General features: G+C 38.0%; 1 long non-coding RNA gene across 4 annotated transcripts in view; it reads right to left on the reverse strand.

Annotated features, from left to right (window-relative positions):
- Window positions 1-13,210, reverse strand: part of LOC148187685 (uncharacterized) — a 105,781-nt gene that overhangs the window by 80,162 nt on the left and 12,409 nt on the right. For 2 of the 4 annotated variants that reach the window (XR_015778411.1, XR_015778413.1), the window contains exon 2: window positions 4,992-5,069. The exons of the other annotated variants lie outside the window; for them this stretch is intronic. This is a non-coding gene — a long non-coding RNA (uncharacterized LOC148187685). The remainder of the gene's footprint in view (window positions 1-4,991; window positions 5,070-13,210) is intronic. 4 annotated transcript variants of the gene reach the window in all.

A 13,210-nucleotide genomic window follows, 5' to 3' on the forward strand; every position in this document is an offset into this window, starting at 1 on the left:
ATGATACTGGTATCATTGAAAACTAGAAGACCTAAGGAATTCAGTGGCATACCACGTCAAGTTCTCAGCAAGGGGCTAAATTACATTCCAAACTTAAACAAAATTTTGGCAATTGAAAAACGGCATGGCCATTTCACAGGGATCCCTTGACCTCCGACCTCAAGATTTCTAAATGAAAATGGGTTCTGTGGGTAATCAAGACAATCTGGAAAGAACTGCTTTACCTGGACTTCAAAACTGTTTCGAAATGTGAAATAATGGAATTGACAACGTGATTAAAAAAAATACGATTAATCGCAATTAATGATTGTAATTCTGCAATTAAACGCAACTTACAAAATAATCCTTTGACAGCCCTGATTATGAGTCATTTGTTATGCTATCATTTAGATGGTGCCTATTGACTAATAATAACAGAACAACTAACATTAATGTGCTAACTAGGTAGCCGACATTATCAGTCCTGCTTGTGTGTAACATTAATGAGCAGTGTTAATTTAACAAGTTACCACAATTATGTGTCTGAAAAGTGGGGTTTGCACTACCTGAGGCAACTTAAAAATATTGTTGTCATTAATGTTGCTTGTTGTATTGTATGCCTCTTAATTTTTTAATGGTATTGAAAATGATATTAAGTTTTTTTCTAGGTATCGAGTTAGAAATTGTAGTATTGTGACCACCCTTTTTGTTAAAAATAAATATATTTGCTTCTCAAGGAAAAAGCTTTCAAATTCTCTGAAATTAAAACTTAAATTTTCACTTTTCTTTTTCAGAGACTGCATCTTTGTCAGAGGTCTTTGAAGTGCGAGCGAAGGAATGGGGTTAACTTTTGCAAAAGAATGTGAAGAAATAATAATGAAGGGGCTCACAGGGGAGCGGAAACGCTGGCCAGTCCTAATTAATAGAAGGAGAGACACTCCCAAAGTCTCCCATTCACAAGCTCACAATGGAGTTCTCCACCAAGCAGAACCTGGAATGGAATATGGGAGCAATGAATGCAGACTGGGTAAAAAAAAAAAAAAAAAAAAGAGAGAGACTCAAGCCCTCATTCTCTTTGCACCCGTCTCTCTTATTGTATTTCTATTTTATAGCATTAGCCCCAGGTCTACGGTTCTATAGTCCATGTTCCATTCAGTGAAACTGTGTTCAGAGAATCCCACTGGTCAGTTTTGTAAATATGGGTCCTGGCAGCGCGTATAAAAGGATGGCACATTTCCAGAACTTATCCAATGTAGGCCTCTCCTCCTGCTCCTTTCAAATACTGTCCCATCCCCTCCTCACCCCTGTTACTCTCCCCCTCGCACCACCTCTCTCTCTGTCTTTCAGGTGCATTAACAGTGGCTGGAGTCAAGAGCGTCGGTGGTGGTGGGGGCTTATTTTGCCACAAGTCAAGTCAAGAGGGGAGGGGTTTGTGAGGGGCAACAGGAGAAGTGTGGACCCACCTGCCACTGATTATCCTCCCAGTTAGAGGGTTTAGTCTTGACCCCTGAACTTCAGAGCTGCCCCACACCACTAATCTGTTAATTAACCGAGAAATACCCTGGAAAAACTTTGAACAGCCATTGTGTGTGCGTGTGCATGTGTGCACGTAAGTGTGTAAAGGGAAGAGACAACAAGAGCAACAGAGAGAGCGAGAGAGAGAGCGAGAGAGAGAGAGTAGTGTAAAGAGGGAACACACTGTTACATGTGGTTACTCCGTATATAGCTGGCACATTCTCCCCCTGCTGTGCTGCTGGATAAGTAGGGCACTTCAGCCATGGTTTTACATGGTCAGCACTCGTCTTTGTTGCCAGCGTATCCAGCCCTCTGATACAGGAGGCCACCACCTCTAGAGCTCGATGACAAACTTCTAACCCCAAATGAACTAAGGACTTCAAATTAACAAATTGTCTATGTATTGTTTCATGTTTTTATTTTGTTATTGTTTGCAAAATTACAAAGTATGTTGTTGGTCCTTGATCCCCAAGGCAGAATTTTTAAGTATTTCTTGATCTGACGGGACAACATTGTTTCAAAAATGAACCCATTTTCTGATCTTACACCAGCGTATGGATATCAAATCCGAGCCCAGCAGGATGAGACGGTCCAGTTCAGACAAATAATTACAAATTAATTTGGGTTTGGGTCATGTTTAGATGGTGCTTTAAGTTCTTAAATAAGTGCTGTTTGTGCTTCAGTTTGCATTTACTGCGTCAGGCTTGGGTTAGTTCATAAAAAAAAACAGAATCCCTGTAAGGTTCAGGTCGTAACTCAATTGCCAGAGGAGATGTTGGTATTGTGCATTTCTGCAAACCACTGATAAGTTAAATTTGTAGGTTTCAGATATGTTGAAACTTTACTCTTCTTGATGTTTCAGTTTTCAATGTCATGCTGTCACAATGCTGTGTTTAACTTGTGGTTAGGTTTAGGTACAAAAATCACTTGGATAGGGATAAGAAACATCATGTTTTGCAAATACCTGCTTTGATTGCTACAAACATGGGTGGAAATGTCCCAAACTCTGGTTACAAAATACACACTTTTGTCAGGCTTGTTTACCACTCTCTCTGACTCACTTTACTTAGGTTATGGGACCTTTGTTATCATGGTTACAATAACAAACACAAGGCCAGGGAATGGCCACAGCCACTCAAACTTTGTGCGTGTATAATAATGTCACACTAATGCTTTCTTTGCTACCAATATAACTGCTGCTGCCAGTACAAGGCTTTGCCACTTGTATGTAAACAAATATCATTTTGGGACACTTTCTGAAAGAGATTATTGCTCTTCTTTTTCTGGGGAGGACAGTCTCACAATGTAGCATAGTGTATTTTGTATAAAGTGTAGTAATGTGTAAGCAGGATCACAAAATAAATCTCAGGGGTTTGCCATGCAAATTCTGTTTAAAGATTTTTACATTTTCATGCATTTAAAATTATTTACATTGTAAAAGTATTCATGTCTGATGAAATGTATATTATTTTAAAAAATCTGAGTTGCATATTAGAAAAGGAGGCTTTGTTTTTGTAATGTCAAATTATATTTACATTTACATTTACATTTTGTCCATTTCTGATACATTTTCTAACACTGCCAGAGTAAGCCCATGTGGGCTGGACACTTGCATGTGCATGGCACAATAAATGGCAGAACTCATCATTTATAAAGAAAAAAAAAGTATATTAATCAATTTACATACTGACAGAGATTATGGGAATTTACATCTGAACCTTCTTATTATTTCCTTGGTGTATCGCCGTGCTATTTCCCTGTCATCAAAAACCCTGCGCTGTATTTTCAAGCTACTCTCTGATACATTGTTCTCCACTATAATGACCCCATAACACTAATATAATAAAGTATATTTTTCTTGCTTGATGAGACACACCTGGTAGTCCTGCTGTAAACAAACAAAAATCTCAGAGGTTGCTTTGACTGGTGAGGCAGCTGATAAGTGGGGCAACAAAGTCAATTAGTTCTGTGTTTATTAGTATGTGACAGGTGCTGGGTCATGCAGATTAACTCACAACCCTTGGAGGGATGGGACAACAATAATGGTGAAACATGTCCGTCCGACCAGAAAGTAAAGGTAGCAAAAGGAACATAGCAAAGCCTGCTCAATTAATTATGTGGATTAATGAAGTTCTGCTTGATTAAATGTTGATGCCATTAAAAACGCCTATTTTTTCCCCCCAATGTGACATAATGGACTCTCTTACATAAATAATGGAATCCTTCATGGTTACGGAAACCAACACAATATATGTTAAAAACCACTCCTCCCCCTGAACCCTAAATCAATTAATTAAGGCTATTGCCCTTGATTATCCAATCAAAGGTTTCATCCAGGTTTGACCTCTAACCTTCAACCTTCTCTGACTGGAGCGATATTGATTGAGGAGAATGGTTTATTTTCAGCTACTGAAAAGGTAAGGTTGTTACCTTTAAAAAGAGTTGCTGACAAAGTGTCCTTTCATTGACCCCAGAGAGCTGTTGTTGCAGCTATTGTTTTTGTACACTTCAGGGTGAGTGAATGGCTCTAACATCGAGTTGCACCCATTTAGACAACTATTACATTAAATAATTGTCAAAATGAAGTGAAGGATCAATAACACTCACTGTTCTCTGAAAGCTACTGGTGCAAAAAGTTACCCATCCTGTCATTCAGACGCAATAACACCCTGTTTATTTTTACTTCCAATATAATGAATTATTTCCACCATTTTATAATGGGGGTGCATTTGATTCATTTGAAGGAAATGTTGCTTTCTGGTAAACGCACTCTGTCAAAATAGCATTTATTTTACTTTTGTTGTGTGTTATGATGGAGGATGTTTCTCTTTTTGTGACAAATTAAGCATGTAATGTTTGCAAATGCAATTACAGCATAACTGATGTTTAAATAAATAAGCAATGCATCACAAAATGCACCAATCAATGGTTCACGTCATCCTGACCTGAAGCTGCTCACCAGTCAGTGGAGCAAAGCAATGCAGGCATAATGAGCTATAGTGTGGTCAAACTATGGTCAGCCTCAGGATGTCCTCTTCACGGCAACACGTTGATCCGATTAACAATCAGTCCGCTCTTTACTTTTCATTTCACTGAGTTTAATCTCTCGGGTCACCATAGGTTTGGATTTGTTCACAAATCTGCCTTTGCAGTCGAGTAGTCACTAAGGGACTGTACTCAGTTTATCAGAATAGAGAGGTGGCTACATACATATATATATATATATATATATATTTTATTTTTTTTTTGGATAAAACATGCCTTTCAAACTTGCAAATTTTGAGGTTCTGAGGGTGTTTAAAAATCATACAAAATACAACCATTTATATATCCCTACCCTTTGTCAAAGAAACCTCCCTCCCCAGCACTCCCCACCCCTCCTCTCTCAAAATTTGAAAGAGAAAAAAAAATTGCAAACAGTCTCAAACATAAAATGAACCTTGTTCCGCAAGAAGTTAAAGGTGAATCCTGTGTGATAAGCTTCCATATGCACCTACGTTGCTCTTATGCCGGTTTCTTCTTGCCACAGTGATACTCTTCCTTTCCACTATCGTTGCCATCACCATGGGGCCCAACTGTAAACAGCATTAAGACTTTGTTAATATTTAAACAACCAAAGTCATAACACAACTGCAACCTGGTAAGAATCTGCCCTCCAAATATCAGTTTGGGTAGATGATTAACTAAAGGTCACATTTGTCTTTGCTTTTTTTATTTTTAAATCTAACAGATATTTTTTTGTTTTGCTGCTCCTTCACAGAGTGGATCTGAACTGCAAGGATTCATGTGAACAACTCTGCCCCCTGGCAGAACTGGAAACAGCACTGATGTGTCAACATATCATATAACAGTTGTGAAATGCCGTGGCCACATTCATTCCTTGTTTTGGTGCTTGCTGAACAAGGCTGCGTGGGATTGCTCTCCCTCACCCTGTGGTCTGTCCTCTAGGGTGCAAGGAATCTGAGTCACTCACTGCACATCAGGCTTTCCCCCCGGGGGCCCTGGCACTAGCAGAGGCAGGTTAACAAACTGTAAAGGCTTCAACTGAGCAGCACACAAACTGTTTTCTCTGCACAAAGGGATTGGCTCCAACAAATGTCATAAGCCTATAATGAGATAGCTGATCTCTGTAGTAAAGAAGAAAAGAAAAGAAAAATGCTTCCCTTCTCCAGTCAGCGGCTATTAGAGTCAGTGAGAGTAAAAAGGGGAAGCTTCCCCATTTTCTTAGAGGCCCTCGGAGGCCGGCCAACATGACAATGCTGGTCAATTAATTGGTGAAAAAGTGAAAATCCAATTAATGTGTATCAAGCTGGCAGTTTTGCATGATGATGGCTCATTAGGAGACCAAGCTGAGAGTGGAGGAGTCGATGGGTGGAGGGGCTTAAACCCCACTCATTAAAGCTCTGTCTTTCTCAGTGGGGTTTTAGGGACCGGCTTATTTATGCAACAGGTTCTAAACAAAACCTCAATGTAACGCTCATTTAGTAAAATTGAAACTGATGAATTCTTTAATGACATGGGTGGGGATGCTTTGGTTCTCTGGCCAAACTTACTAGAACACATAACTACTTAATTTATTCAACACATTTGTTTTACTCTTAAAAGTCTTGGTAATAATACCTAATATACATGAATCTGTTGCTATTTCTTCTTATGTGAGCATGTTTATCTATGTTGTCACTACTAAATTAAACAAGACAAAAAGAGTGAAGCCACCTTCACTCCACATAAATGGATTATCAGTTCATATAACTATGGCTTTAAGCTGGTCAGTATATTTTTTGCTGGAAAAGGTGATTATCATGCATCAATGATATCACAGGTGTAGATTTCAGGGGGGACATGTCGCTCTAAATATTTAGAACATGTTCATTTTACCCAAAAACAAGTAGTAGCAGAGGACAAAATTCAAGACATTTACACTGTAAATTGATGCAGAAAAGGCACAAAAAAATAACTGCTACATATCTATTCAAAGATTTTCAGTAGACTGTTGAGTCAAGTTTTCAAGCTACGTATACTTAAAGCATGTTGTCTCTAGCGGGTAATGTTACGTCCGATCCCTCTCACACTTTATTTAAAGAATATCAGCTTGTGCTGTCACACAGAAGATTCAGCCCATCATCCTATTTGAGGGCTTTTAGGTAGCCTCAGGGTTACCTGGGTCAAACACTAAAGTAAATGCAATTAATAATTTGTTACACTGCGTCTACTTTTCATAATGTCTGCTGTGATTTTTAGCATTTGTGGTATGGTTTTATTGTTTGGTTAAATGTGGTTTGGTATTTGTGTATCTATGTTAACAGTTGATGTCCGGCAAAATACAAATTTCAGATTTTCATTTGATAACAAAGTGAAATTGGCGCCTAAAAATTCCCCAGAATGTGGTAAATCAAGTGTTTAATGCTGAAAATTTTCTGGCAGAGGACCCCCAATACCCTATTTCATATGTCCCACCAATGTCAAAACAAAACCAGCCTCCTTGAGTGTTTTAGTTGAGAAAATGAACTCAAATGAAAAAAACTGTCTGAATGGAATACGTAACATTAGTAAAATGCACATCAAAACACATAATTGTTTCATTACGTAACACTTATACACAAGAGATGCTATCAAAACAGTTAAAAAGGAGGGGTAATGGCCCTATCAGTGCATTACAAAATGAGATGATGCTGCTCTCTCCTCCACTTCTAACCTCACCACATCCTGACAAAATAAAGAATGTGCTCCCATACTCTTGCAGCCAGCCTGTGTTTGTCTAGCCTCTGCCTCTATGTGTAAGATTAATACTCTTGCCACACTCTCATAGAATAATGTCACTTTAATCTTGTTTGGGGCGAAATTCGAAGTGGAGTGTGTCTACTTGTTTCCTGAGATTACTTCATCTTTCTTTCGGCAGCGGTGTGTGACTCTGCCGCCTGCTGTCCCCTGGCATTGGATGTCCCATTACCCTTCACACGCCGCAACTTTCTGCTGTTTGCACAACACTGGCCACAGGACCCAACAGGAGGCCAGTATACTATTGATGTTTTTAGTTTTTCTTTACCATTGCCAAGTACATTCTGGTTGTGTAGAGCCTACTATAGAGGACTATTGCCAGTGGCTGAGCGATTGTGAAAATTTTAGATGCTTTGAAATGTTTCACCCAAAAGAATATCGCTGCATCATGTGTTGCTTCTATTCAGCTAGAAACTTCAAGTAACAGAAAACCTATTTTCTTCTGTTTGCTCTTTTTTCTAACTGCAAGCCTTGGTTACATTGAATATAGGCAGTATCCTCTTATTTAATTGCAAATGATCCAATATCTGAATAAAAGTCTTCTTTAACTTTCTATAATTGTACATCAATTTCATTTATGGCTGTTTTAGATGATTAAAAAATGTGTTTTTAGAAGATTTCTATAATATTCAGTGTTTTTGCAGATGGTCACTGCATATTGTATCACAAAATTTCCTACATCACATTATGAGCCCATTTAGTACTCAGTAATTTGTATTTTTGTACTCTCCTTCAATTATTTACAATAAGTGTATCATGCTTTTCCACTGTGTTGACCCCAGCATGTCTGAATGAATGAGCTGCAGTGTGTCAGCTATAAATCCCTAATGAGGCTTGATGTAAACACCACAATACAAACCACATAAATTCCTCACACACCTTTTGCACACACACAAACACTCAGACAGACACACATGCATGTGCATGCAAAAACACACAAACACAACCTCTGGTCCAATAGCTTCTACTCAAAATGAGCCTCTTGTTTATTGTCTTTTATTCTGTGATCACTGAGCATTTTCTGTCTGCTCTTTAAAACCTGTAAATAATTAATTAGACTTGACTAATACACTGTAGATCCACATTTATTACAATAATTGTTTGTTTAATATTCTTATTATTGAACATGAATTACAATTTATGTCTGCTAGTGGCCAGTGCTGCCATTTCCGTATGTATGAGGTAGAGAAACACACTTTGTATGGCGAGCTTTGTGCTGTTTGGAGAGGCAGTGTGTTTTTCCCCTCACTTCCTAATAATCTATTCTGTTCAGCCAGCTGCATACATTGACAAATGTTTCCTGCATTAGGTATTTACCCGGTGAAAGGTAATAGATGCAAGGGTTTAAAAATGCCTGCTGCAAGAAACAGCAAGAGCACTGGCAAAAAAAATATCACAATAGGAAACATTTGTCTCTTCTTCGCAACAGGAAAACTGTCTTTTTGCAACAGCCAGTTTCTTTAGAAAACAAGGGCAAAATTTACGAGAGAAGCTCAAGGTATTTTTTTAAATCCTTTTGAGTATTCTCAAAAAAATAATTCTCTATTTATGATTTACTCCATACAATTGTGCACAATTTCCCCTAAAAGCAGAAATGAACAATTCTTCTTTTCATATTATCGTGTCCTACAAGAAAAAAGTACTGCACATGGGGAGTTGGTAAGGAGGCAGTTGAGTGTATCCATGACAAGATGCTCTGAAGTTCTTCAAGAATTCACTTCAATCGTGTTTAAAATACAGGCTAATTTACTGCTACTCATGTAGTAAAACACACCCACATAAAATCCAGAGATTCAGTTCAGTCTAATCTGTTGATTGTCTTTTGTTAGATGTAACTTTTTTTTTTACATCTCTTTCTGTGTGATTTATATTGGTGCAGCTTGTTCTTGGAGGCTAATGAAAGCTGTGACGGTGCATTAATGAGGCTGCTTATTTCGACTGAACTCCACTTCCTCCATTTACCTCACTCACTTTGTTCTCCCAGTCCACATTTCCTCTCCCACTCTCGTATACTGTGTATCATGGTGTTAACGTTACACCCACTCCTTCACTCTCTCATCTCTCTCAGCTCTGAAACAGTTTTCTTATTTACTGGCTCTCACTAATGTCAAATTCTTTATCATGAAACAATGTTGTTGATTAAAAAAATTATGATTTTGAACAAGGCAATGAGATTAAAAATGTGTCGGTGTTTGACTTTTGTGTTAGACTTTTGTTCGTTTGTGTGTTCTTGCAGAAGTTCAACAATTTATCTGATGTACAGTGAGTCAGTAACAATGTATTCCTGCCTGAGAAAAAAGGGGAATTACCACTGATGCTCTCTCTCACCTCTGCAGAAAAAAAATACACACAAATTCATTCATATCTATCATACATTTTTATCTAGGATATATAATGCACAATTTGCTATAAACAACTGACCAATTCTTGTGAAATTACTGCAGATAATACTTGAATTAAAACATGTGCGATGGCCCTTTTCAATCCAAAAATAATCCACAAAATAAAGGTCTTATTCAAATGAATATAGTGATATTCAGAAAATCAATAAAGGAGATAATAAATAGTCAAAATAGATGTTACTGTGTACATAGAAATAATGTCTCAGAATACACACGCAGTGCTGACAAGGTGCTTCAAATGAACTGAACAGATTTAAGAATCAGAGAATCTGTAGGTGCTGTGCGCTCGTACTCAGCCCGCTGGGATTAATGGATAACTCCAGTGAGAGACGCCTCTGTTCTTAGGCAAGACAAAATGACCAAAGGCAGCCAAAGAATTTGGCGGTCAGTAACTGTGGCTGTTTCCCATACATATATTATTATAGCAATAGCAGCGGTGGTGATTGAATTTCTGACCTTTTGTTGAAATGGGAAAGGGGAGGGGTGCATTTCAATTTTTGTTGTGTCATTCATGTCTTAAAATAACTACAGGGATGAAAGATCATGGCTTGATTCAATTACAGTGCTGTGTAAAGGCTAAAGATTACTGTATTCAACATGGACCCTCACTTGTTCATATCTGGGATAAATATAGGTGCTGATTTCACACACTTTAAATGGATTGAAACAGGTTAAAGTGAATGCAGGCTTGCTCTTTGGAGCCCTGGAAAGCTTCCATTACAGTAAACTGCCATTTCACAGCTACAAAAATGAAACAGTTCTTTCAGTTACAAATAAAACTAACACATAGCTCACTCTACAAAAAAAATAAAGTATGTTGGTATAATAGATATAACTACAGTTTTAGTTGAAGTGCATTCTCAAGATGACAAACCTGATACTGGACCCTTCGTGCCACACAGTCCATCCAACATTCGAGAAACTAGAAAAGTTTTGGTGGTAGAACCTGGCCGGCTCGGCCAATCAATAGCAAAGTTTGCATTAAAAACTGCTGACAGCTGTGGGAGAGAGTTCCCACTTTCATCTAGCGCTGTCCGGCCCTCCAGCTAACCTCACCGTCACCCTCTCCCTCCTCAGACCTGCTCTCTTTATTAATCTGTGTCGCATCCCACAGCTCGACCCCGAGAACTGCCCCAGCCACGTTTTTCACTTATCACTAAAAATTTTCAGCTCGTTTCTTTTTTTTTCTTAAATAAAGGAACACTTTACTTGATAGCCTTGAACTGAGGGCCCTCTACTCCACCACAGTGAAGCCCACCCAGCAGCTCTGTCTCACCATATCAACCTGTTTGCTGAAAGAAGGAAAACGAGCTCACCGAATGAAGCCTGTGTGTGTGTGTGTGTGTGTGTGTGTGTGTGTGTGTGTGTGTGTGTGTGTGTGTGTGTGTGTGTGTGTGTGTGTGTGACAGAGAGAAAGAGGATTTGTTTCTGCCTTAAAACTTACCCATTTGATCCTCCTTCAAAACTCAAATTTGCTTTAAAACTAATCAGGTAATTGACAAAAAAAAGACAAAATATTACAATAAATAAGGACAAAAATAATGTCCCTACTACATCAGGTAATACAGCCACACTTTGATTTTTAGTAGTCTGTTGAACTTTGGTCCTTTGTTCCTTACTGCTGTTTCCTAAGTCTTGGAACTGAGAGGGTCCCACTTGACAGTCATTGCTCAAAGTTGACCTGCTGCTGGTAAATGCAGGCCTCTGCTGCCCCTTAGAGGTTAAACTAAAAAAGGAGAATCTGAAAAGTCCCCTCAGCAATGAAGGACAGACTTTATGTTATGAATAATAGCTATTTTCATGACTACATAGACTAAAAATTGAAATATTAATTCATTTTCATTTTGTCACAGTGATGGATTATTTTGACTTTGAGTGAAAGTGTATAGGTCTCAAGTTCCTCCGTCAGCTCGCAGCCTGGTGTTTGGTGTGTGCGCGGCAGATCTAATCCCATTAGTGCTGCTGATCCTGGGCCTCAGGATCTGTCGTGTCTCTATCAAACCTGCTTTATGCTTTGTCTGGTGAACTCCAATCTGTTTGCTTAGCAGCAGATGTAAACAATCTTGTTTACAGGTTGTACATAAAAAGACCAAAGCAAAAATCTCCTCAGGCTTGTTACACAGTTCAATTTGTATTTTAGTTGACACCAAGCTGAACAACAGTTTTTTTTTTATATGACTCTTGAGGAAATATTTAAGCATTATGCCTGTATGACTACAGAGGTTAATATGCAATATTGCAGTTGTAGATGGATTATGTGCAGCCAATACTGCCCCCTGGGCATCAGGAAGAGATTTATATTTCCCCCTTTTGTCACTTTTAAAAACATAACTGTAATGTGAATTGTGTTCATGCTTACCTCGAAATGAAATGTCAACAGTATTGCAATTGTGAGAGATAATAACTTCCTATTAATAGAATAAATCAGGAATGTAATGAACAAAATAATACAATTTGAGCTAATTGTGAAATAATCTCCTTTTCATTTAATGACATAATAATTAACATGAAATGTATATTGTAAATCTAATATCTTTCCTGTTAATATCATCATTTCATTTTTGAGTTTCATTAGAAAGACTGAACAATTATTTTAAAACTTTAATAAATTACCCGAGAATTTTTCAGCAGTACAAAATCTCAGTATGGTGCCACGTTTAAAATGAGATTAATATTAATAATAAAGGGGAAATTGTTAAGGATCCATTTGAAAGTAGAACTGGAAATGTTGCAATGGAGACGAGGTGTTTAAAAGTAGCAAAACCTATTTGCAAAGATCAGAGCTGGAGAGGACATACTTTAGTTGCTGTAAACTGGCTTTTGGCATGAGGAACGTGATTCTTTTGGGAGTTCAGAAGGTTGAACGAATGGTTAATAGTCAAATCAACAGCAGGCAAACTCTTTGATTGGTACAGACTGAAATGTAAGGTCAAGTCGCATATATCCATCACTGTACTGCTATAGTTACTTTTTGTCCCAGTGGACGAGAAGAAGAATGCAAAATGCCAAAATAGAAAGTGTGCGTTAAAGTGCATTTTAGAGACATGGGTGTCAGTGCTGTCGAAAATATCAATTTATCAATATACATATCAATGCTTAATGTTTGGGCTAGTTTCTGTACTGATTTTCCGCAGTATCAATACTCTTATTGTTGATGTTTACTACAGTCGTTCTGCCGTTCTCTACTACTAGCTGAGAAAAGAAAAGTCATCGTTTGTGTTTTAGACTTGTTATGTTTATCTTTTTTTTTTTTTTTTAATCAATTGCATGCCCTCAGTGTAATTTTTTCATCATGGTATAAAAAAATGTTATTGCATATTGATATTTTTCTAGGTACTGGAAAGTTAGAAATTCCCGCTTCCTGACATCAGTATATACAATAGGCGCTTGAGTTGACTGACTACATAGTCCGGTTTCATCTTGCTGACATCTAACACAGAGTTGCCTTCCAGATCTGAACTGAAGCTGTGCACTGCAACTACATTTGCACTATAATTAATTATAGTGCATATATAAATGGCTGCATCAAATCAGCA

Source organism: Plectropomus leopardus, chromosome 13, assembly GCF_026936395.1.
Source record: "Plectropomus leopardus strain MGB_pleo_1.0 chromosome 13, ASM2693639v1, whole genome shotgun sequence".
Taxonomy (NCBI): Eukaryota; Metazoa; Chordata; class Actinopteri; order Perciformes; family Serranidae; genus Plectropomus; species Plectropomus leopardus.